This window comes from Tachyglossus aculeatus, chromosome 4, assembly GCF_015852505.1.
Source record: "Tachyglossus aculeatus isolate mTacAcu1 chromosome 4, mTacAcu1.pri, whole genome shotgun sequence".
Lineage (NCBI taxonomy): Eukaryota > Metazoa > Chordata > Mammalia > Monotremata > Tachyglossidae > Tachyglossus > Tachyglossus aculeatus.
The window spans coordinates 127,848,389-127,873,433 of record NC_052069.1 but is presented as its reverse complement, the minus strand read 5'-3'; the positions used below and the strand labels follow the sequence as shown (position 1 = coordinate 127,873,433).

The window sequence follows — 25,045 nt, the reverse complement described above, 5'->3', positions numbered from 1 at the left end:
CTAGAGGGCAACAGTATTTATTGAGCGCTTACTTTTTGTGGAGCACTGTACTGAGAGGCTGGGAGAGTGCAATATAACAAAGCTGGTCAACACTTTCCCTGCCTACAAGGAGCTTACAGTCTAGAGGGCAGCATCTCCCATTACACCACCACTTTAACCCAAAGCTAAGAACAGAAGACAAGCAGTGTGGTCCACAGGATAGAGACCAGGCCTGGAAGTCAGAGGACCTGGGTTCTAATCCCAACTCCGCCACTTGTCTGCTGTGTGATGTTGGGCAAGACACTTCACTTCTAAGATGTTATTCATTCAATCGTATTTACTGAGCGCTTACTGTGTGCAGAGCACTGTACTAAGTGCTTGAAAAAAACCATGAACACAGTCCCCCACTACCACAAATTATGCAGTTGAGTTTCCCGCATTTGGGGAAATCGCAGGGGTCAGCACAGCCGGAGTGCAATGGCTGAGCCTCACCCTGGGAAAATCACCTACGTGATCATGGTGTCTCCCCTGCCAGGTAAGCATCTGTAAAATGGGGATTAAATGCTACTCCCTCCTACTTTTAGACTGTGAGCCCCTTAAGGGACAGGGACCGTGTCCAAACTGAATACTTTGTATCAACTCCAATGCTTAGTAGAGTGCTCCACACAGAGTAAGTGCTTAAAAATACCATGATTAATAAATACCATCATTAAAGGCAATAGCAATGCCCAGTCAGGCTTTCTTCCCCAGACTTTTCCAGAATTCTTTAACAGACCACTTCTGCTTCTATTCCACTTTTATACCATGTATCTTTAGTGTCACTGTACCCATTTTGCCCTTCTCGCTGTTGGCCCCTCCCAACTTCCTCCCTCTGGCCTGGAAATCCCTCAGTCAATCAATCAGTGGTACTTAGGGAGCATTTCCCGTGTGCAGAACACTGTACCAAACATTTGGAAGAGGATAAAAATACATCAGAGTTGGTAAACAAGTTCCCAGCCCACAACAAGCTTACTTCCATTGACAAAGACCACTACTCTCCCCACTTCCCATGCCCTTATAAAAGTACCTCTCCCAGACTAAACCCTTTTCTTCCTCCCTTCTGCATCGCCTTTGCACAAGTGCTTAAGTTTCCTTTAAGCACTTTGGTTTTCACCTCAGCCCTTTAGCAGTTAAGTACATATCCATCTGTAAGCTCCTTGTGGGCAGGGAACATGCCTACCAATTCTGTGATACTGTACTCTTCCAAGCGCTTAGTCCAGTGCTCTGAACAAAGAAAGCGCTCAATAAATACCATTAATTGACTGACCGATTTCTAGTTTCCTGCATTCATCCAATCCCTTAGCAATGAACCACCACCACCCCTTGCTCTTCTTCTTTATGTTATTTTTTAAGCTGAGCGCTTACTGTATGCCAGTCACAGTACTAAGTACTGGGGTAATGCTAATCAGGTTGGACACGGTCTCTGTCCCATGTTGGGGGTCACAGTTTTAATCCCCGTTTTACAAATGAGGGAAATGAGGCCAAGAGAAGGGAAGTGACATGCCTAAGGTCACAAAGCAGACAAGGGGCAGAGCTGGGATTAGAACCCAGGTTCTTCATCATCATCATCATCATCATCAATCGTATTTATTGAGCGCTTACTATGTGCAGAGCACTGTACTAAGTGCTTGGGAAGTACAAATTGGCAACATATAGAGACAGTCCCTACCCAACAGTGGGCTCACAGTCTAAAAGGGGGAGACAGAGAACAAAACCAAACATACTAACAAAATAAAATAAATAGAATAGATATGTACAAGCAAAATAAATAAATAAATAAATAGAGTAATAAATATGTACAAACATATATACATATATTCTGACTTCCAGGCCCAGGCTCTAAACGCTAAGCCATGCTGCTTCTCTGGCAAAATCTCTTCCAACTCTGAAACTCCTCACTTCACTCTTGGAGGGCTAGATCAGATCCCAGACCGTCTGAGAACAGGACACCGTGATTTAATATCGCAACTTTGGCTTTTCACGGCTGGTGAATGCATGGCTCCCCCAATCCTCTACGCTATCCTCCAGACTGGAAGTTTGCTGTGGGTAGGGAACATGTCTATCAACTCTATTCTGCTGGGTTCTCCCAAGCACTCAGTACAGTGCTCTGCACATAGTAAGCATTCCATAAATACCACTGATTGATTGATAAAAGACTGTCCCTCTAGACTGTAAGCTCAATGTAGGCAGGGAATATGCCTACCAACTCTGTTATACCATTCTCTCCCAAGTGTTTAGTACAGTGCTCAATAAATACGATTGACTGATGGAATGACCACCTGTCAACGCTCAGTAGTCCTCAACCCGGGGACTGCTTGGCCAAGTGGATCAGAATAAACTGTCTGGCACCTAGTAAGTGCTTAACAAATACTTTAAAACAAACAAAAAACAACAGAGGAGCTGGGTTCTAATCTCGGCTCTGCTTCTTGCTTGCTGCATGAGCTTGGGTAAGTCGCTTCACTTTTCTGAGCCTAAAGTTACCTCACCTGTAAAATGGGGATTTGATACCTGTTCTCCCTCCTCCTTAGACTGAGAGCCCCATGTGGGACAGGGACTCTTACTGACCTGATGAGTCTATTCCAATGCTTAGAACAGTGCTTGACACATAGTAAGCACTTAATAAATACCACAGTGAGCAGGTACCCTGAGCTTCACAGGCAAAGATACTCACCGATTATGAGCTCCCCTTCAAGACTGGAAGCTTGCTGTGGGTAGGATACACAGCTGCTAATTCTGTTGTATTGGGCTCGGCGTGGCCTAATGGACAGAGCCTGGGCCTGGGAGCCAGAAGGACCTGAGTTCTAATCCCTGCTCTTCCACTTGTCTGCTGGGTGATCTTGGGCAAGTCGCTTAACTTCCCTGTGCCTCAGTTACCTCATCTGTAAAATGGGAATTAAGACTGTGAGCCCCATGTGGGTCAGGAACTGGGTCCAACCTGATTACTTTGTATCTTCCCCTAGCACTTAGAACAGGGCCTGTCACATAATAAACTGTCACATAATATTTATTTATTTTACTTGTACCTATCTATTCTATTTATTTTATTTTGTTAGTATGTTTGGTTTTGTTCTCTGTCTCCCCCTTCTAGACTGTGAGCCCACTGTTGGGTAGGGACTGTCTCTATATGTTGCTAGCTTGTACTTCCCAAGTGCTTAGTACAGTGCTCTGCACACAGTAAGCACTCAATAAATGTGATTGATTGATTGATTGATAATAAACACTTGATGAATAGAATAAAAAAAACTCTCCCAAGCACTTAGTATGGTGCTCTACCATTGAGTGATCAAAGAAAAAACAATCTTCCTTCATTCGTGCAATCATATTTAGTAAGCGCTTACTGTATGCAGAGCAGTGCACTAAACACTTGGGAAAGTCCAATACAACAATAAAAAGTGATATTCCCTGCCCACAATGAGCACACAGTCTAGAAGCAGGGAGTCAGACATTGATACAAATAAATAAAATGACAGATATAGACTTAAGTGCTGTGGGGTAATCAATCAATCAATCAATCAATCGTATTTATTGAGCACTTACTGTGCGCAGAGCACTGTACTAAGCGCTTGGGAAGTACAAGTTGGCAACATATAGAGACAGTCCCTACCCAACAGTGGGCTCACAGTCTAAAAGGGGGAGACAGAGAACAAAACCAAACATATTAACAAAATAAAATAAATAGAATAGATATGTACAGGTAAAATAGAGTAATAAATAAGTATAAACATATATACATATATACAGGTGCTGTGGGGAAGGGAAGGAGGTAAGATGGGGGGATGGAAAGGGGGACGAGGGGGAGGGGAAGGAAGGGGCTCAGTCTGGGAAGGCCTCCTGGAGGAGGTGAGCTCTCAGTAGGGCCTTGAAGGGAGGAAGAAAGCTAGCTTGGCGGATGGGCAGAGGGAGGGCATTCCAGGCCCGGGGGATGACGTGGGCCTGGGGTTGATGGTGGGACAGGTGAGAACAAGGTACGGTGAGGAGATTAGCGGCAGAAGGGCGGAGGGTGCGGGGTGGGCTGCAGAAGGAGAGAAGGGAGGTGAGGTAGGAGGGGGCGAGGTGATGGACAGCCTTGAAGCCGTGGGTGAGGAGTTTCTGCCTGAAGCGCAGATTGATTGGTAGCCACCGGAGATTTCTGAGGAGGGCAGTAACATGCCCAGAGCGTTTCTGGACAAAGATAATCCGGGCAGCAGCATGAAGTATAGATTGAAGTGGGGAGAGACACGAGGATGGAAGATCAGAGAGAAGGCTGATGCAGTAGTCCAGACGGGATAGGATGAGAGCTTGAACGAGCAGGGTAGCGGTTTGGATGGAGAGGAAAGGGCGGATCTTGGCAATGTTGCGGAGCTGAGACCGGCAGGTTTTGGTGACGGCTTGGATGTGAGGGGTGAATGAGAGAGCGGAGTCGAGGATGACACCAAGGTTGCGGGCTTGTGAGACGGGAAGGATGGTAGTGCCGTCAACAGAGATGGGAAAGTCAGGGAGAGGGCAGGGTTTGGGAGGGAAGACAAGGAGTTCAGTCTTGGACATGTTGAGCTTTAGGTGGCGGGCAGACATCCAGATGGAGATATCCTGAAGACAGGAGGAGATGCGAGTTTGGAGGGAGGGGGAGAGAGCAGGGGCAGAGATGTAGATCTGGGTGTCATCAGCGTAGAGGTGATAGTTGAAGCCGTGGGAGCGAATGAGGTCACCAAGGGAGTAAGTGTAGATCGAGAACAGAAGGGGACCAAGCACTGAACCTTGGGGAACCCCCACAGTAAGGGGATGGGAGGGGGAGGAGGAGCCTGCAAAAGAGACTGAGAATGAACGACTGGAGAGACAAGAGGAGAACCAGGAGAGGACGGAGTCTGTGAAACCAAGGTCAGATAGCGTGTTGAGGAGAAGGGGGTGGTCCACAGTGTCGAAGGCAGCTGAGAGGTCGAGGAAAGGGAGCAAGTCAGGGCAATGCAGAAGGGAGTGGGAGATGAGGTAAAGTAGGGCTTAGTCTGGGAAGGCCTCTTGGTGGAGATGAGTCTTCAATACGGGTTTGAAGTAGAGGAGAGTTGCTATCTGGCAGATTTGAGGAAGGAGGGTGCTTCAGGCCAGAGGCAGGATGTGGGTGAGAAGCTGGTGGCGAGTCAGGTAAGATGGAGGCATAGTGAGAAGGTTAGCACTAGAGGAACCAAGTGTGTGGCAGGGGCTCTTTTCCTCTTTGACAGCCTTTATAAAAAATTATGGTATTTGTTAAGCACTTACTATACACCAGGCACTGTAGCAAATGCTGAGTTCAGGCTTGCAAAATTCCCCCACTCCATCCACAATATGTTTTCCACTCTTTCACCTTCTCGTCTCGCTGGGCTCAGAAGGTCCAAATCGAAACCACACTGGGGCCTCTCGCCGGCCCAAACTCACACAAACCCAATCAAGAGGTAAGAGGACAAGAGGCAAAGCTAACAGTGTTTCCTTCAGGCCAAGCAGACTGGTGCTCATTTGCATGGTGATGTAAACAGACTATCATCAGCGAAGCTGCTCTCAGCAATAACAGAACTGTTGAAAACCTTTGAAGAGCCTCTTCAAGCAGAAAGCATGTTCCCAGCTATAGTCTAGGAAGTACTAATGATTACAGACCCCTTCCTCCTGTACCACTAGCTTTCCCTTTTTTAAATTAAAATATTCCCTATTCTTCCCTTTAGACTTGTAGGCTTGTTGTGAGCAGGGAATGTATCTATCAAATCTGTTACACTGTACTCTCCTAAGTGCTTAGAACAGTGCTCTAGCCTATGAGCCTGTTGTTGGGTAGGGACCATCTCTATATGTTGCCAACTTGTACTTCCCAAGCACTTAGTACAGTGCTCTGCACACAGTAAGTGCTCAATAAATACGATTGAATGAATGAATGAATGAATGCTCTGCACACAGCACTCCTGGCTCCACCAGTTGTCTGCTGTGTGACCTGGGGCAAATCACTTCATTTCTCAACCTCTCTGCCTCAGTTACCTCATCTGTAATATGGGGATGAAGACTGTGAGCCCTGTGTGGGACAGGGATTGAGTCCATCAATCAATCAATCAATCGTATTTATTGAGCGCTTACTGTGGGCAGAGCACTGTACTAAGCGCTTCGGAAGTACAAGTTGGCAACACATAGAGACAGTCCCTACCCAACAGTGGGCTCACAGTCTAAAAGGGGGAGACAGAGAACAAAACCAAACATACTAACAAAATAAAATAACAAAATAAAATAAAATAACAAAATAAAATAATAATAAGTTAATCCTGATTAACTTGTATCTACCCCAGAGCTTAGTACAGTGCCTGGCATATACTAAGCACTTTACAAATACCACATACACAAAAAAGTGCTCGCTAAGTACAACTTATCTTGACTATTCTCACTGGCTGGTCTCAGATTTGAGTCTGTCAAATCATCAGTCCAGTGGCAAGTCTTTTCAACTCGAGAAGTTATGAGATCACATAATGCTGGTGATCGTTGGGCTACATTTCCAGTAAAGTTTTCTATTTAAGTAATTATTTTATTAAAACTATAATTTGCCAAAAGGGTTTTGAGAATTTTATTATGAATAGCCAACAACAGGAGTAGGTAACTAACAATAACTTTAAGGGCGCTTCGCTCAAAACCTCACACGAGGAACATCTCATAGTTTTAATCTGCAGCATCATATTATCATAAAAACTTTGATTTATAAGGTTTAATATCTACTTAAGGCACAGGATGCTAGAACTTGGCATGTTCATTGTCTCCCTAGATAGGCAGTTTCTGCTCATAAAACACAAAAACACTCTCTCTCTCTCTCTCTCTCCCTCCCTCCCTCCAGACTGAAAGCGATTTAACTTTCTATTCTGAAAACGCTGTTTTCTCTGTGAGCAGACCTGTGAACCCACAGGTTCATCTGTTTCCTTCTTACTGTGTCAGACCTGATGATCTTCTATTTGTCCCAGTGCTTAGTGCAGTGGTTGGCCTGCTTTAAGTTCTTAAATGCCATAATAATAACAATTATCATCATTACTACTAGTCACTGCAAATGCTTTTGCCAGCTTTTCCTCTCCCCCCCCCCCCCCCAACCAAATAAAGCTTTACTGTAAGGAGAAAAAGCTCTGCATTTTATTAACTGCATTGGGTAAATCATGTAAGAGTGCTTGGCCTAGGCTCTGTTGATGAAGTCCAGTCTCCTCCAAGGAAGACCAGTATTATTTCCTTTTGGATGGTGGACACTGATTTGAGGATAGAACCAATACTTCAAGCCTCTTTGGGGTGCCCATACATTAATCAAGTGATTACCAGAAACAGTAGGATCACTCTGCTGGGATAAAGAGGGGGAGTGGGTCTAGGGGCAGGACAGAGCCCAGACTATGGGATAAGAATCCAAGGCTGGGAGTCAGGAAACTGGGGTTCTATTGTTACCTCCAACTCTGCATGACCTAGGTCAAGTTACTTAAACTCTCAATGCCTCAGCTTCCTCACCTGTAAAATGGGGATAAGATACCTGTTCTCCTGAAGTTTTGGATTGTACGCCTCCAACAGGCTCACACTGGGACCAATGAGAAGAGGGAAGTGTAAAGGATGATGATAATAATACTACTAATAATGGCCTTTCTTGACTTCGTGGCAAGAGCACGGGCTTGAAAGTCAGAGGATGTGGAATCTAAGCCGAGCTCTGCCACTTGTCTGCTGTGTGACCTTGGGCAAACCACTTAACTTCTCTGTGCCTCAGTTGCCTCATCTGTAAAATGGGTATGACGACTGTTAGCCCTACATGGGATAACCTGATAACCCTGTATTTACCCCAGTGCACAGAACAGTGCCTGGCACATAGTAAGCGCTTAAAACCCCCCATAATTATTATTATTATTTGTTAAGTGCTTACTGGATGCCAAGCACTGTACTGACTGCTGGGGTGAGTAGAGGCAAATTAGGTTGGACACAGTCCCTGTCATTCATTCATTCTGTTGTACTCCTTCCCTTCCCCACAGCACCTGTATATATGTATATATGTTTGTACATATTTATTACTCTATGTATTTATTTATCTTACTTGTACATATCTATTTATTTTATTTTGTTAGTATGTTTGGTTTTGTCCTCTGTCTCCCCCTTCTAGACTGTGAGCCCACTGTTGGGTAGGGACTGTCTCTATGTGTTGCCGACTAGTACTTCCCAAGTGCTTAATACAGTGCTCTGCACACAGTAAGCACTCAATAAATACGATTGATTGATTGATTGATTGCAAGCACTGTACTAAGTGCTTAGAAAGTACAATTCAGCAACAAAATCCCTTATGGGGTTTACAGTCAATCCCCACTTTTTAGAGAGAAGGGAACTGAGACTCAGAGAAGTGAACTGAGTGGCCCAAGGTCACACAGCAGACAACTGGTGGTGTCAGGATTGGAACCCAAGTCATTCTGTCTCCTAGGCCTAGGCCTTAGACAGTAGGCCAAGCATGTCTAGGAGATGCTAGGCCAAGGATGAGAAGATGGATGAGGAGGGGTCAACGGGCTGGGGGAGTTGCTGGGATAAACAGAGAGGAAGAAGTTGGGTGGGGGGCAAGAGTGGTGACACAGAGGTTTTGGGGGGTGGGGAGGGAAGGAGACCAGGAGCCCTACAAGTGGTGAGAGCTGGCACTAATGACTCAGTATGGGGCATGGAGGGAGAAGAAAGTCACTGCCATCAGAACATGGTATTTGTTGAATGTTTACTAGGTGCCTCCAGCCTGTAAGTCCAAAGGTTTTTATGGTATTTCAGTCAATTGTATTTGTTGAGTGCTTACTGTGTTCAGAACACTGTACTAAGAGCTTGGGAGAGTACACTATAATAACTGACAGATTCCCTGCCCACAAACGCTTATTTATTAAGTGCTTACTGTGTGTCAAGCACTATACTAAGTGCTGGTGTAGATAAAAGCTAATCAAGTAGAGCACAGTCCCAGTTCCACGTGGGGCTCACAGACTCAATCCCCATTTTACAGACGAGAGAACTGAAGACTGGAGAAGTGAGGTGCCTTGCCCAAGGCCACAGAACAGACAAGGGCGGAGCACAGATTAGAATCTATATTACTACCTCACAGAGACCTCCGCTCTCTCGACCCCATCCATCTTTCTCAGAGCATCACACCCCACCTCCCCTCCCTTTCCTCTCTACCCAATCTTGATGACCAGATTACTGCTCTCAACTCTACCCTTTCTACTCAACAAAACTCGCTCGCTCCCCCTTCCCTTCGCCGCTCTCGTACCAATAACCCACAGCCTTGAATCACTGCCACTGTCCGCCTTCTTCGCTCTTCTGCTCGAGCTGCCAAACGCTGCTGGCGAAAGTCTAAACACCACGCCAAACTTGTTCACTTCAAGTTTATCCTTTCCTGCTTTAACTCTGCCCTCTCCTCTGCCAGGCAAAACTATTTCTCCTCCCTTACTGACACCCATGCCCATCATCCCCGTCAGCTCTTCCGAACATTTAACTCCCTTCTCAGGCCCCCTGTTCCCCTCCCTCCTCCATCCCTCACCCCCAACGATCTGGCCTCCTACTTTATTAGTAAAATTAACTCCATCAGGTCTGAGCTCCCCAAAGTCACTCCTCCCCCTTCTCCAACTCCCCCACTCTCAACCCTCTCTGTTACTCTCCCATCCTTCCCAGCAGTATCTTCAGATGAGATCTCCTCCCTCCTCTCAAATGCTACTCCATCCACCTGTGCTTCAGACCCTATTCCCTCTCATTTTATGAAATCTCTCGCCCCTTCCTTCCTCCCCTCCATAACTTCCATTTTCAACCGCTCACTCTCCACTGGTTCCTTCCCCTCTGCCTTCAAACATGCCCATGTCTCCCCCATCCTAAAAAAACCCTCTCTTGACCCCACCTCACCTTCTAGTTATGGCCCTATCTCCCTCCTACCATTCCTTTCCAAACTCCTAGAATGAGTCACCTACACCCGCTGCCTCAAATTCCTTAATGCCAACTCTCTCCTTAACCCCCTCCAATCTGGCTTCGGTCCCCTACACACCACGAAAACTGCCCTCTCAAAGGTCACCAATGACCTCCTGCTTGCCAAATCCAATGGCTCCTACTCTATCCTAATTCTCCTCGACCTCTCAGCTGCCTTCGACACTGTGGACCACCCCCTTCTCCTCAACACGCTATCCAACCTTGTATTCACAGACTCCGTCCTCTCCTGGTTCTCCTCTTATCTCTCCGGTCGTTCATTCTCAGTCTCTTTTGCAGGCTCCTTCTCCCCCTCCCATCCCCTTACTGTGGGGGTTCCCCAAGGTTCAGTTCTTGGTCCCTTTCTGTTCTCGATCTACACTTACTCCCTTGGTGACCTTATTTGCTCCCACGGCTTCAACTATCATCTCTACGCTGATGACACCCAAATCTACATCTCTGCCCCTGCTCTCTCCCCCTCCCTCCAGGCTCGTATCTCCTCCTGCCTTCAGGACATCTCCATCTGGATGTCTGCCCACCACCTAAAACTCAACATGTCCAAGACTGAACTCCTTGTCTTCCCTCCCAAACCCTGCCCTCTCCCTGACTTTCCCGTCACTGTTGACGGCACTACCATCCTTCCCGTCTCACAGGCCCGCAACCTTGGTGTCATCCTCGACTCTGCTCTCTCGTTCACCCCTCACATCCAATCCATCACTAAAACCTGCAGGTCTCACCTCCGCAACATCGCCAAGATCCGCCCTTTCCTCTCCATCCAAACCGCTACCTTGCTGGTTCAATCTCTCATTTTATCCTGACTGGATTACTGCATCAGCCTCCTCTCTGATCTCCCATCCTCCTGTCTCTCCCCGCTTCAGTCTATAATTCACGCTGCTGCCCAGATCATCCTTGTGCAGAAACGCTCTGGGCATGTTACTCCCCTCCTCAAAAATCTCCCGTGGCTGCCTGTCAACCTACACATCAAGAAAAAACTCCTCACTCTCGGCTTCAAGGCTCTCCATCACCTCGCCCCCTCCTACCTCACCTCCCTTCTCTCGTTCTACAGCCCAGCCCGCACCCTCCACTCCTCTGCTGCTACCCTCCTAACTGTACTTCGTTCTCGCCTGTCCCGCCATCACCCCCTGGCCCACATCCTCCCCCTGGCCTGCAATGCCCTCCCTCCACACATCTGCCAAACTAGCTCTCTTCCTCCCTTCAAAGCCCTACTGAGAGCTCACTTCCTCCAGGAGGCCTTCCCAGACTGAGCCCCCTTTTTCCTCTCCTCCTCCCCATCTCCCCCTCCCTATCTCCTTCCCCTCCCCACAGCACCTGTATATATGTTTGTACAGATTTATTACTCTATTTATTTTACTTGTACGTATTTACTATTCTATTTTGTAAATAATGTGCATTTACCTTTAATTTTATTTACTCTGATGACTTGACACCTGCCCACATGTTTTGTTTTGTTGTCTGTCTCCCCCTCCTAGACTGTGAGATTGTTGTTGGATAGGGACCGTCTCTATTATGTCGCCAACCTGTACTTCCCAAGCGATTACTACAGTGCTCGGCACACAGTAAGCGCTCAATAAATACGATTGAATGAATAAATGACTGAATGAACGAACCCAGGTTCTTCTGACCTCCAGGTCCTGGCTCTGTCCACAAGGCCATGCTGCTACTATTACTGGGCAGGGAACAGGTGTGCTAATTCTGCTGTACTGTCCTCTCCCTAATGCTTAATACAGTGTTCTGCACACTGTAAGCCCTCAATAAATACGACTGATTGACTGACATTGATTGTCAAGCACAGACTAAGTGCAAGAGGGCATGCAAGATAATCAGATTGGACACAGCCCATTGTCCCCCATGGGGCTCACCAATAAGTAGGAGAGAGAACAGGTACTGAATCCCTATTTTATAGAAGACAAAACAGAGAGCCCCATGTGGGACATGGACTATGTCTGACCTAATTAGCTTGAATCTATCCCAGAGCTTAGTACAGTGCCTGGCACTAGCAAGTGCTTAACAACTACCATAAAAAAGACCCATTCTGTCTCCCACCTTAGATTGTGAGCCCCATGTGGGGGAGGGACTGTGTCTGATCTGATTAGCTTGTACCTACCCAAGCGCTTAGTACAGTGCTTGGCACATACTAAGCACCTAAGAAATACCACAGTTATTTTATTATTTTCATAATTACAAGCAAAATACACTCAGAGCTCCCACATGGACACATATTACCAGGAAAACCAAACACAACAAAACCAGAACGCAGGAAGAGGAGAGCAAATATCAGCTGCTCATCTCCACACGTCCCTGAACACAATGTTTTTAATCAAGCTCCGAGTATTTCCGGGGTAGGACTTACCCCCAAGGAGCTGTGGAGGCCAGGGGGACAGTGTGGCTCTCACAGAGAAGTCAAGTCACTTGCCCAAAGTCACAAAGCAGACAAGTGGCAGAGCTGGCATTTAGAACCAAAGTCTTCTGACTCCCAGGTGTGGGCTCTTTCCCAGGTCACGCTGCTTCCCTAATGCTAGAGTTCTCAACCTTAATGAGCCTCTTCCTGCTAAAGATCAGCCAAGAGAGCAGTCTCCTTTTCCCTTAGTTTTCTCCTCTTCCTCCTCCTTCCTGCCTCTCTTCCTCCTCCTCCCTCATCTTCCTCCCCAGCTACGTGAGAGGCTGGGCTGTCCAGTTTCCCCGAAACAAAGTCTCCTCTCACACTGGATCATGGGAATATCTGACCTCAAAGTTTTCATCGGGTGAACTTTGCAGTGAAGAAACGGGCCAGAAAGAGGCTTCTGAGCTATTTATGGATAAAAAAAAAATCCATAGCACTTGAAGTCGGGGAATTCTCTGTTTCAACTAAAGGGACCCGATTTTATGTGTGTTTGGAGGGGAGGGGGGAAGGTGTTCCTCCTTCCCACTCCACATTGCCCTCTCCAGAGTGCACACAGCCTCCCCCCGCAATGCCCCCACTTTGGGGACAACGATCCTCTCCCACTTCCAGACCCTGCTGGGCTTGTGGCCTAGTGGATAGAACCCGGGCCTGGGAGTCACAAGGACCTTGCTCCTCCACTTGTCTACTGTGTGATCTCGGGCGAGTCACTTTGCTTCTCTGGGCCTCAGTTCCCTCATCTGTCAAATGGGGATGAAGACTGTGAACCCCATGTGGGACAGGGTCTGTGTGCAATCTGATTAGCCTCTATCTACCCCAGCGCTTAGTACACTGCCTGGCACATAGTAAATGCTTAACAAAGACCATTAAAATAAAAAGAATAACTTAACCAGTTGAGAGCCACCCAAGAAACCAGTGCGAAGTGAGCACTCACACGGGACTTGGTAGAACTCAGGCAGCAGGCCTAGTGGAGATCCCATCTCGGTTCTGACGGCCCCAGTTCTCCTAGGATGCAGGGGTCACATAGTGCAGAACCTGCAGTAAGGGAAATGCCCCGCTGCAACTTAATATGCACAATTTCTGAATGATACCATCTGCTGCTCCCAGATGGATGTGGATGGTGGGAATAACATTCCCAAATTCTGCCATGGTGTCCCCTTCTTTTCCTATTCCACACATTTTTTTGTGTAATGGCATTTATGTGCCAGGCACTGTTCTAGGCATGGGGGTGGATACAAGATATTCAGGTTGGACACACTCCCTGTCTCACACTGGGCTTACAGTCTCAATCCCCATTTCACAGGTAAGGGAAACGAGGCCCAAAAAGCAGACCATCAACTGGGCAGGGAATGTGTCTGTTAACTCTTTTGGATTGTACTCTCCCAAGCGCTTAGTAGCGTGTTCTGCACATAGTAAATACTCAACCAATACCATTGATTGACTGACTGACTTGCCCAAGGTCTCACAGCAGACAAGTGGTGGAGCTGAGATTGGAACCCAGGTCATTCTGAGTACCAGGCCAGGGCTCTTTTCACTAGGCCATGCTGCTTCTCACTACATTTCCCCAATCAAGTACTCCACTTCTGCCTACTAGATTATACACTCCTTAAGGACAAGGATCGAGTCTGCCCACTCCAATAGAATGTGGTTCCCATTAAGCTCTTTACTAGGTGCCAGGCACTGTACTAAGCACTGGGGTAGATACAAGCTAATTAGTTCCCACGTGGGGCTCACATTCATTCATTTGATCATATTTATTGAGCACTTACTGTATGCAGCGCTTGGCTGACTGCAATACAACAATGTAACAGACACATTCCCTGACCACAATGAGCTTACAGTCACAGTCTAAGTAAGAGGGAGAACAGGAATTGAATCCTCATTTTTGAAGATACGGGAAGTGAGGCCCAGGGAAGTGAAGTGACTGGCCCAAGATCACACTGCAGGAATGTAGCACAGCTGGGATTGGAACCCAGGTCCTCTGACTCCCAGGCCTGGGCTCTTTCCACTAGGCCACGCTGCTTCTAGTAGCACAGTGCTTGGCCCATTAAAAGAGCTTAACAAACACAAATACCACAATTACTCGATTGGGCTGAACACTTAATCCACTGCTTTCTGTACACCAGATGCACTCAGTAAATACCACTGAATACACACACACATGCAAACCTTCTCTTCACCAAAGGAACTGATCAGCGGCACAAACATCAAAACCTTCATACTGGACTGACTGATTCACCTGGCCACACTTCTCCTACTCCAACCTAGCCGGCACACTCCTCTCCTCCAATGCCAACCTACTCACTGGCCCTGGATCTCGTCTATCTCGCACAGGTCCAGCTTCTGGCCTGGAACGCCCTCCCTCCTCAAATCCGACAATGACTCTCCCCAACTTCAAGGCCTTAGTGAAGGCACATCTCCTCATTTCCTCTTCTCCCATTCCCTTCTGCTTCACCCTTGCACTTCAACTTGCATCCTTGTATTCACCCCCCCCCCCCCCACACACACGGCCCCCCTCAGCCCCAAAGACGTCTATATGGGTCACTGATTTATTTATTCATTCATTCATTCAATCATATTTACTGGGCACTTACTGTATGCAGAGCACTGTACTAAGCACTTGGGAAGTACAAATCGGCAACATATAGAGAGACAGTCCCTGCTTCCACTGCTAGACTATGAACTCTCTGCGGGCAGGGAGAATGTCTACTAACTCTGTTGTACTGCCCTCTCCCGAGCACTTTGTCCAATGCTCTGCACACAGTGAGTGCTCAATAAATACCACTGAATACCACTGATTGATTAATAGGGACATGCGGACAGAAGAAAAACAACTCTCCCATCTCCCAAACAGCCAGAGCCAACCTGTCCATATCCCTGAAGATTTACTGTGAATCAAACCAAGACATCCTATCATCCTGCCATCTGCAATGCCTCTCAACCCCCATGTCCTGCCTCCATTCACTCCTTCATTCATTTCATCATATTCATTGAGTGCTTACTGTGTGCAAAGCACTGTACTAAGCACTTGGGAGAATACAATATAACAATAAACACATTCCCTGTCCAAAACGAGCCTAGAGGGGGAGATGGACATTAATATAAATAAATTATATATATGCACATAAAGCCTGTATGTCTTGCTGCCCCATAAAGTGCCCAGACAGGGCACCTGGCACGTGAATGATAGGAAGGAATCCCCCTTACTGGACAGGGCAGCCAAAAACCATTATTAATCTGAGCCACCCAGGATTACAAACAGAGATTAAGCCTCCCTTCAATTACCTTGCTCCTACAAAGAAGTCCTCATCTATAAAATGGGGATGAAGACACTGAGCCCAATGTGGGACGGGGACTGGGTCCAACCTGATTAGCTTGAATCTATTCCAGTGCTTAGTACTCATCTGTAAAATGGGGATTAAAATTGTGAGCCCCATGTGGGACAACTTGATTACCTTCTATCTACCCCAGTTCTTAGAACAGTGCTTGGCACATACTAAGTGCTTAACACATATAATTATTATTAATACAGTGCCTGGCATATAGTAAGGGCTTAACATATACCCAATCAATCAATCAATCGTATTTATTGAGCACTTACTGTGTGCAGAGCACTGTACTAAGCGTTTGGGAAGTACAAGTTGGCAACATATAGAGACGGTCCCTACCCAACAGAGGGCTCACAGTCTAGAAGGGGGAGACAGAGAACAAAACCAAAAATATTAACAAAATAAAATAGAATAGATATGTACAAGTAAAATAAATAAATAGAGTAATAAATATGTACAAACATATATACAGGTGCTGTGGGAAAGGGAAGGAGATAAAACAGGGGGGATGAAGAGGGGGACGAGCGGGAGAGGAAGGAGGGGGCTCAGTCTGGGAAGGCCTCCTGGAGGAGGTGAGCTCTCAGTAGGGACTTGAAGGGAGGAAGAGAGCTAGCTTGGCAGATGGGCAGAGGGAGGGCATTACAGGCCAGGGAATGCCAGGGGTCGATGGCGGGACAGGCGAGAACGAGGCACGGTGAGGAGATTAGCGGCAGAGGTGCGGAGGGTGCGGGGTGGGCTGTAGAAGGAGAGAAAGGAGGTGAGGTAGGAGGGGGCGAGGTGATGGAGAGCCTTGAAGCTGAGGGTGAGGAGTTTCTGCCTCCTCAGATTGATTGGTAGCCACTGGAGATTTTTGAGGAGGGGAGTAACATGCCCAGAGCGTTTCTGGACAAAGACAATCCGGGCAGCAGCATGAAGTATGGATTGAAGTAGGGAGAGACACGAGGATGGGAGATCAGAGAGAAGGCTGATGCAGTAGTCCAGACGGGATAGGATGAGAGCTTGAACCAGCAGGGTAGCGGTATGGATGGAGAGGAAAGGGCGGATCTTGGCAATGTTGCGGAGCTGGGACCGGCAGGTTTTGGTGATGGCTTGGATGTGAGGGGTGAATGAGAGAGCGGAGTCGAGGATGACACCAAGGTTGCGGGCTTGTGAGACGGGAAGGATGGTAGTGCCCTCAACAGTGATGGGAAAGTCAGGGAGAGGGCAGGGTTTGGGAGGGAAGACAAGGAGTTCAGTCTTGGACATGTTGAGTTTTAGGTGGCGGGCAGACATCCAGATGGAGATGTACTAAAGGCAGGAGGAAATGCGAGCCTGGAGGGAGGGGGAGAGAGCAGGGGTAGAGATGTAGATTTGGGTGTCATCAGCATAGAGATGATAGTTGAAGCCGTGGGAGCGAATGAGGTCACCAAGGGAGTGAGTGTAGATCGAGAACAGAAGGGGACCAAGAACTGAACCTTGGGGAACCCCCACAGTAAGGGGATGGGAGGGGGAGGAGGAGCCTGCAAAAGAGACTGAGAATGAATGACCGGAGAGATAAGAGGAGGACCAGGAGAGGACGGAGTCTGTGAAGCCAAGGTTGGATAGTGTGTTGAGGAGAAGGGAGTGGTCCACAGTGTCGAAGGCAGCTGAGAGGTCGAGGAGAATTAGGATAGAGTATGAGCCGTTGGATTTGGCAAGCAGGAGGTCATTGGTGACCTTTGAGGGGGCAGTTTCCGTGGAATGTAGGGGACGGAAGCCAGACTGGAGGGGGTCGAGGAGAGAGCTGGTGTTGAGGAATTCGAGGCAGCGCGTGTAGACGACTCATTCAAAGAGTTTGGAAAGGAATGGTAGGAGGGAGATGGGGCGATAACTAGAAGGTGAGGTGGGGTCAAGAGAGGGTTTTTTTAGGATGGGAGAGACATGGGCATGTTTGAAGGCAGAGGGGAAGGAACCAGTGGAGAGTGAGCGGTTGAAGATGGAAGTTAAGGAGGGGAGAAGGGACGGAGTGAGAGATCCATCATTATTATTCATTATTAAGTCCTGCAGGACCAGAGCTGGATCAATCCGTCAATGGCATTTATTGGGTGCTTACTGTGTGCAGAACACTGTACTAAATACTTAGGAGAGTCCAACACAGCAAAGTTGGTAGGCACATTCCTTGCTCATAATGACCTTGTATTCTAGAGGGACAGTCCATAGTCAATCGATCCATCGATGGTATTTACTGAGTGCTCACTGTGTGCAGAGCACGGTACTGAGCACTTGGAAGAGTCCAGTACAACAGAGCTGATGGACAGGATGCCAGGGGAGGAGGCTCTTTCCCAGCCTCCCAAGTGCTTTGGCCCACACACTACAGATCCAAAATCAGTGTCTCTCTCTCTCTCTTCCTCCCGCTTTCCCTCTCCACAGAGCTCACAGACAGGCCGGGTTTGGCCTTCAGGAGTCCCTGACTCACCTTTTCCCCCAACTCCCCAATAGTCTCCCAAAATCAAACCCACTCAATTGGAGGAAATGGCAAATCACACTGGTTAAGACTTTTTATATATGGTATTTCTTAAGTGCTTACTATGTGCCAGGCACTGTGCTAAGCAGTGGGGTACATATAAGATTATCAGGTTGGATGGACACAGTACCTGTCCCACACGGGGATCTTGGTCTTAATCTCCATTTTATAAGTGAGGGAACTGAGGCCCAGAGAAGTGAAGTGACTTGCCCAGGGTCACATGGCAGGCAATGTGGTGGACCTGGGATTAGACCCTAGGTCCTTCTGACTCCTGGGCCTGTGCTCTACCTACTAGGCCTTGATGCTTCTCAAAAACAAAACCAAGCTTTTGACTTTAAAAACTTCCAATGAAACCAATTTATCAAATACAGAAACTTATCAATCGATCACATTTTACCGAGTGCTTACTGTGTGAGGAGCACTGTACTAAGTGCTTGGGAGGGTACAAAATAACAGAGTTCGTAGACAGGTACCCTTTCCACAACAAGCTTACAGTCTAGAGGGAGAAACTCATTCAAGACACTCCTAAAAATTACTGTCAGCGCTCAATAAATCCAATTGACTATACACTGTCCCTAGACTATAAACTCGTTGTGGGCAGGGAAAGTGCCTACCAACTCGGTTGCATTGTCCTCTCCCAAATGCTTAGTTCAGTGTTCTGCACACAATAGTGCTCAATAAATACCACTGACCCATTGATTAGGAAGCCTCTAAACACCAGGTTGTCTGCATTTTACAGTGACACAGCACATCTCCATTCCTTAACAAAATCGAGGGAAGTCTCCTTTTCATGTATTTTTGTTGTTGTGTTTGTCAGATAGCTGGGCAAGTTCCCTGCAAAGGGAATTGGGCCTTTGTGATCGTGTAAGGGGTCAGTCACATAGCCCAGCTGGCCAGACAGGTTATCCTGGGACAGTAGAACCTCTGAGGAGAAGGGAGGGGGGTGTCAGATACTGGATGTCAGATCGTTTGAAGCCTTACTTAAGGCACATCTCCTCCAAGAGGACTTAGACCAATCAATCAATCAACCAACGGAATTTAGAGAAGTGGCATGGCCTAGTGGAAAGAGCCCGGACCTGGGTTCTAATCCCAGCTCTGTCACATGTCAGCTGTGACACCTTGGGCAAATCACTTCACTGGGCCTCAGTTAACCCATTTGTAAAATGCGGATTAAATCCTCCTCCCTCCTACTTGGACTGTGAGCCCCATGTGGGATTAACTTGCATCTATCCTAGTGCTTAGAACAGTGCTTGGCACTTAGTAAGCAGGTAACAGTATGATAATTATTATTTACTGAGTGCCTACTGTATGGAGCGCACTGGAATAAGTGCTTGGGAGAGTCCATTATAACAGAGTTGGCAGACACAGTCCCTGCCCACGACAAACTTGTAGTTTAGAGGGGCAGTCCCTGAGGCTAAGCCTTCATTTCCTCTTCTCCCACTCCCTTCTGCGTTGCCCCAGTTTGCTCCCTTTATCCCCCGGCAACTCAGCCCCACATCATTTACATACAAATCCATAATTTATTTATATTAATGTCAGTCTCCCCCTCTGGACTGTAAGCTCATCATGGACAGGGAAGGTGTCTGTATTATACTCTTCCAAGAGCTTAGTAGGGTGCTCTGTACACATGAAGTGGGCAATAAATAGGACTGATCGATTGACTGCTCAGAGCCCTGCCCACAGCCTCCCCACCTGGGCCCAGAGGCAGGTCAGTAATTTGGGGGGCAGACTGAAATGGACACTTTTCTGCCCCCTTTGGAAGCTCTCTTTCGGACCAGCACAGGCTGGCTTTTGTCACCCTCTTTCATTTAAAAAAAAAAAATGGTATTCATTAAGCACTTAATAAGTGGCAGGCACTGTTCTAAGCACTGGGTTGGATACATGGCAATCACATTGGACACAGTCCCTGTCCCACATGGGGCTCACAGCCTTACTTTCCATTTTACAGATGAGGTAATTGAGGCACAGAAAAGTTAAATGACTTGCCCAAAGTTGCAAAGCAGACGTGATGGAGCTGGGATTAGAACCCAGGTCCTTCTGACTCCTAGTCCCAGACTCTCTCCACTAGGCCACGGTGCTTCTTCCCATGGGCATTTTCATTTTGAAAGGGCACTCCCCAACAAAACCAAATAAAAGCACCTAATAATTATAATTATTACCATTATTCATTCATTCATTCAATCATATTTATTGAGCGCTTACTGTGTGCAGAGCACTGTACTAAGCGCTTGGGAAGTGCAAGTTGGCAACATATAGAGACGGTCCCTACCCAACAGTGGGCTCACAGTCTAGAAGGGGGAGACAGAGAACAAAACAAAACATATTAACAAAATAAATAGAATATGTCCAAGTAAAATAGAGTAATAAATATGTACAAAAATATATATACAGGTGCTGTGGGGAAGGGAAGGAGGTAAGGTGGGGGGGATGGAGAGGGGGAGGAGGGGGAGAGGAAGGAGAGGGCTAGTATTGTGGTATTTGCTAAACTACTACTACGTGGGAAGCACTATACTAAGCACTGGGGTAGATTTGGGACAGTCAGGTCAGACACAGTTCCTGTCTCACATGGGGCTCAAGTCTAAGTAGGAAGTAGAACAGGTATTTACTTCCCAATTTACAGATGAGGAAACTGAGGCCCAGAGAAGTGAAGTCACGTGCCCAAGGTCACAAGTAGGCTGATGGTGGAGCCAGAAGTAGAACCCTTCTAGATTTTAAGCCCATTGTGGGCAGGGATTGTCTCTTTATTGCTGAACTGTTCTTTCCAAGCAGTTAGTACAGAGTTCTGCACACAGTAAGTGCTCAATAAATATGAATGAATGAATGAACAAATGAACCCAGGTCTTCTAACTCCCAGGCCTGTGTTCTTCCCATTATGCCATATTGCTTCTGCCACCCTGACCTCTTCAATCTAAATAATAATGATAATAATAGTAATTGTGGTATTTGCTAAGTGTGCCCCAGGTCGTGAACTAAGTCCTGTGGTAGATACAGCATGGCTCAATGGAAAGAGCCTGGGCTTTGGAGTCAGAGGTCATGGGTTTGAATCCCGGCTCTGCCAATGTCAGCTGTGTGACTTTGGGCAAGTCACTCAACTTCTCTGTGCCTCAGTTACCTCATCTGTAAAATGGGGATTAAGACTGTGAGCCCCCTGTGGGACAACCTGATCACCTTGTAACCTCCCCAGCACTTAAAACAGTGCTTTGCACATAGTAGGTGCTTAATAAATACCATTATTAGATACAAGATAATCAAGTTGGACGTAGTCCCTGTCCCACGTCGGGCTCACAGTCTTCATCCCCATTTTAAAGGCGAAAGAACAGAGGCATAAAGAAGTAAAGTGGCCTGGCCAAGGTCACACGGCAGACAAATGGCAGAGCCAGCATTAAAATGCACCAAGTACCGTGCTCTGCACAAGTGCTCAATAAACACGATTGAATGAATGAATCCTCTGACTCCCAGGCCCATAGTCTCTCCCTTAGGCCACGCTGTCTGTTTCTGTCTCACCCCCTGGACAAGGACCATTACAGAAACACAGACGATTTAGGAATCTTTAAGCTGAGCTTTGAGAGTGGCATTTTAATGTTTATTCTTTACTGTGGGATTCGGTACTTTAGTAGCAAAACCCTATCTTGCCTTAGCTCTGTCCCAGGGGGATGATTTTTTAAGGTACAGCCTTACCTGATGGTACAAGTTGGCGAGAAGTTAGTTACATGCGCAAACAAGGGCAACCGGGAACCCTTAAAACCAGAGAACACTTCTGCAGTCTCGCGAGGGTCTAAATCGCCACTAACGTGTTTTGATTCAACTTTATTTTGGTATCTGTGACTTGCCTGAAATATGGAGTGCATACACCTTGGAGTAATCGGTTAAAGAATCAAGTGTGTCGGTTCTGCTCAGCCACTCGAAAGCTCCACAAACCTATTTTAATATTGAATGTGCCAGTTTACAAGATATTTATGCGACTGGGTTGTCAGCTGATGACTGCCTTGGGAATAAACTGTGCAAATTCAGTGCTCCTGTAATCTTAAACTCACCCTTCGCCCAAGAGCTGCCTAGCTAGATGTCTCTCCCTCTTTCTAACTTTTAAACAGTTCTCACCTTTGCCCGCGGCTTTTGTTTTCACTGGCAGGGGAGGAAGACAAAGATACAAAAACCTTTTCCACCAGATCCCCCGCCACCCGCCCAGACCCTAAAGGACCTGATCAGAGACCTTGGGAGAAGATGGAAAGAATCTTATGTGTAGGAAAAGGGGTTAGGGGACACATAGGGACCCTGATAAAGCCAACTCAAAGACTATCTTCCCATGGCAAAAGCAGACAAAGGTCAAATTAGTTAACAGTTGAGGGCACAGACCCTCCCTCCGCCCCTCAATCGATCAGATTTATTGGGCACTTACTGTGTGTGGGGCACTGTACTAAGCGCTTGGGAGGTGAAGACACAGTTTTGCCACCCATCACAATCTGCCAGTGAGTCCAACAGGTGTCACTCTGCAAATCACAACTTTGCTTCCCAACAATCAATCAATCAATCGTATTTACTGAGCACTTACTGTGTGTAGAGCACTGTATAACAACCAAGTTTGATTCCCACCTCTGGCTCCAATCCCCATCAGTTCGAGAAGAAAAACTCCAACCCCACACTTCACGTTGACGCTGGTTGTTGCAAACTTTCTGGGCACTCTGCAGATTCCCACAGAGGGCCAAAGGAGGACAAGTGGCCACAGAACTTAACGGCAACTCTCTGGCGACCCACTAAAAGACCTGCCACAAGCCACAACACTTAACTTTTTGTGGGATGGTGTGGGACAGAGGATGTGACACGGAGTGGGAGGGAAAAGTGGCTGAGAAGAAGTGGCTTAGTGGGAAGGAAAAGTGGCTGAGGAGAAGTGGCTTAGTGGGAGGGAAAAGTGGACGAGGAGAAGTGGCGAGGTGGGAGGGAAAAGTGGATGAGGAGAAGTGGCAGAGTCAGAGGGAAAAGTGGATGTGGAAAAGTGGCACAGTGGGAGGGAAAAGTGGATGAGGAACAGTGACAGAGTGGGAAAAGGGGATGAGGAGAAGTGGCAAAGTTTCTCCTCCGGACCCCGACTTCCTGCCCCTTTATCTCTGCAACCAGTGGGGAAAAGCCAGGGAGCAGGATGGCCCGGCAGACGGAGCCAGGTCCTGGGTTCCAATTCCTCCCATCGGCCGTGCAACTCCCTTGGCTTCTCTGGGCCTCAGTTTCTTCATCAAGTAAACGGGGACGAAGACGGGGACTGCGTCCACCTCCAGGAGCTCGTGTCTTCCCCGAGCGCACAGTACAGTGCCCGGCCCACAGTAAGCGCTCAACAAACATCCCTCAAGGGAGGGAAGAGCAGGGGGTCTGGAGCTCTTCCAGGCATCTTGGGCTTTTCCCTCTGGTCCTGGAGCTGCAGTTTGCTGGAGTTCAAGGAGGGATCCTCGCAACACCCTAAGGCGTCTCTGTTCCCTGCCACCACGTTAGGACACAGCGTCACGAGCAAAAGTGGTGGGGGGGGGGGGGGGAAGAGAAAAAAGGGAGAAGCCAAACGGAACCCCCCTCCAAAATGAAAACTTGGGCATCCGAGTCCCGTCCCGTGGGAATCCGGCCCGTTTGCACCGGGATGGGGGGGGGGGGGGGGGGCTGCACCTTTTTTTCGCGGAGACAAATATAGATATATTTTTATTTATTTATTTATTTTTTTTTAAAAAGCAAACACACACACACACACAGTGGGGTCTACGTAACGCCCTGTCGACAGCGGACGCCATATTTTCTGGTGCTTATGTCGACATAGGGAAACGTAGACATGTTTCCCACCTCCTCCACCCCCCCTTTGCTCAGTTTCTCCAAACTTGTGCTCCCGGCTCCTTGTGCCCACCCCCCAAAGGAAGGAAAACAGGTTGTAGGCCCCTGGGGCTGGTGGATTCTTTCTCCCGGGAGAGGGGAAATAAGGCTTCCCACCTCTGGGGTCTTCCCCCCCCTTCGGCAATGATCCCCATGCTGTGCTCCGCTGCTCCCCGGCTCGGTGCTACACACACACACACACACACACACACACACACACACACAGTGGCGCTGAAGCCGACCTTGGGCGGTGGGAAAGTTGGTTGGGAGTGTCGGGCCGGGATCTCGGGGCAGGGGCAGGCCGGGGGAAGTTTCTTACCTGCAGGCGGAGGGGGGGGCCGCCGACAGCCCCGCACGGGGGATCCGAAACGGGGTCGGGACTCCCTCCCAGCCGGCAGCGGAACAAAACCCCGGCGCCAGCGGGAGGGAGGGAGGGGAGGGACGGGGAGGGGCACGGAAAAAAAAGCAAAAAAAAAATAAAAAAGAAAATACCCCCCTCCTCCCCCCCGGCTCACAGCGGGGCAGCGACGCCAAAAGCCACGTGACGGGTGACGTCAGCATGCGTATTTGCATACAGCGCCGGCGGGGCCAACCAGAGTGGGATCGAGGATCCCGGGGGCGGGGCCTTCGGCGCGACAGCGGGGGGCGGGGCCCGATGGGGGTCGGGGTGTGTGTGTATGTGTGTGTGGGGGGGGGTCCCCGCGCGGGCCCCGCCCCCCGCTCCCCGCCTCGGGGCGCCCGACCACGTGCGGGCCCCGGGCGGCCGGAGCGCGGGGCGCGCAGAGGGCTGCACGACTGCCGACGGAGGAGGAGGAAGAGGAGGAGGAGGAGCAGGTGAGGAGGACCAGCGAAGGGGAAGAGAGGAGGAGGATGAGCGGGTGGGATGCGGGAGAAGGGGAGGGGGAAGAAAAGTGGGATGGGGAGCAAGAGGGAGAGGAGTGGGGAGGGGGAGGAGGAGGAGGAGGGGGAGGAAGAGAGGAGTAAGGAAGGGGAGGAAGAAGAGCAGGTCGGGAGGGGGTGAAGGGGAGGAGGAAGAAAAGTGGGATGGGGAGCAGGAGGAAGAGGAGTGGGGAT

At 48.3% G+C, this 25,045-nt stretch overlaps 1 long non-coding RNA gene and 1 other non-coding gene across 2 annotated transcripts in view; one reads left to right on the top strand and one right to left on the bottom strand.

Moving 5' to 3' along the window:
- Window positions 1-360: 360 nt before the first annotated feature.
- Window positions 361-522, bottom strand: LOC119927577. The gene has a single exon (XR_005450569.1). It is a non-coding gene; the product is annotated as a U1 spliceosomal RNA (small nuclear RNA).
- Window positions 523-24,726: 24,204 nt separating this feature from the next.
- The window catches only part of LOC119927229, a 307,572-nt gene continuing 307,253 nt past the window's right edge, over window positions 24,727-25,045 (top strand). Inside the window, exon 1 of the long non-coding RNA XR_005450392.1 lies at window positions 24,727-24,805. This is a non-coding gene — a long non-coding RNA (uncharacterized LOC119927229). The remainder of the gene's footprint in view (window positions 24,806-25,045) is intronic.